Source organism: Perca fluviatilis, chromosome 9 (assembly GCF_010015445.1).
Source record: "Perca fluviatilis chromosome 9, GENO_Pfluv_1.0, whole genome shotgun sequence".
In the NCBI taxonomy this organism is placed as follows: domain Eukaryota; kingdom Metazoa; phylum Chordata; class Actinopteri; order Perciformes; family Percidae; genus Perca; species Perca fluviatilis.
Window position 1 is genome coordinate 11,523,949 of NC_053120.1, and position 1,521 is coordinate 11,525,469.

Genomic DNA, 1,521 nt, shown 5'->3' on the forward strand with positions numbered 1-1,521 from the left:
CACATTCAGTGAGAAAAACCCAAAGGGGGCCTTTGTCGACACAGAAACTCAAGCTTTTAGAAAGAGAAGAATGACATAGACGAAAGAAGCAATGGAGATGTGATAAGTCATCCCGTATGTGCTGGAGTGTCACTTAGTCTGCTCTTCAATAAACAATGTAGGCCTATCCCTCCTTTTTTTTCCAGAAACTTGCCCTCCATATAAGCAGTCACCAACCATAATTCAAGCAATGTGCAGTCAACAGCAATGACAAATACACAGACCTATACACCATGAGATGAAACATTGCCAAGATAGAGTAAAGCCCACAGGTCAAGAAGCAGCAGTCTGTCTTCATTTAAAGGACAGTCGAAACTCCCTTTGGGAAAGCAGAGTACAAAGTTATTGACAGGTGGTTTGAAAGATGACTGAAAAAATGTCTTAAATAACCATCCTGAAACAAAGTGAGAGGCTGTGACACGGCTGTTCTGCTGCCCTGACATCCATTCGTATACCACACTTAGACCCTGCCCTGGTGGGACATGCTCCCCTCAGACTGACTAATGACATCGAGGGTTAACTTGTGTATGTGTTCATTCAAAGTGACTGTTGAATTGACAGCAATTCCTTTTTTTTGTGCAACTTATCGCAGAATTTCAACTGGTCACTACATTTATTTGCATATGCTTGTTGTTGTTTTTACTCTCTTAGGACTGACATACATAGCAGACCCATCATGAGATAATATTTTTATTTTATCTGGAACATAATGATTTTTGGTAAAGTTAAGGGAGCATGTGTGGCTGGTCAAAGTGAGGTGAGGCATCTTGAAATGTGCTACACTGGGGTGAATTGAGGGGTGTAAAAGGCATTTAATAAACACATTTAAGAAACGTTGACACTGAAAGCTCATTCTTGACCTTGGAAACATCAGTTGACAAAAACAATACCACCACATGGTCCACTAACTGTTATTGAACTTTTGATTGTATCATCTTATCTTCTTAAACAGATGTGTAGTTTGACATAGCCCAGGCTATAACAGATCCCTCATAAAATGTATTTACAATTTCACTCTGTTGGGTGCTTTTGGAGATTAGACATTAAGCCAAATGGTACAATTTACATTGGCCATACAGTACTTTTATTTTGAAATTGTAAATTATTTGTTAAACCTCAGGCTGCTTTCATATGTTTCTCGGAATTATCCAACTCCATCTTCAGCATTTACAAACCCCTTTCTAAATAGCCTATATTTAAATAGCAAGCCCAGTTGTGTTTTTAGGAGCTATTGTTATATTTTAGTTTAGCTAACTGAGTAGCACAGAGCCACTTTGTCCGACAGGGGGCGGGAGAGACCTTCAAATCTAGCTATCGAGTATAATTGCGGCTGAATTAATTGAATCTATGGCCGCATTTTGCAGTATAAAAATGACTTTAATCCATCAGTGAGGACCTTTACATTGCCCCCGCCCTCTTAACGTCACTTTAAAGACTTTATTTTACAGATCTGATTGGTGGATCGTTTGCGTTTAAGTTGCG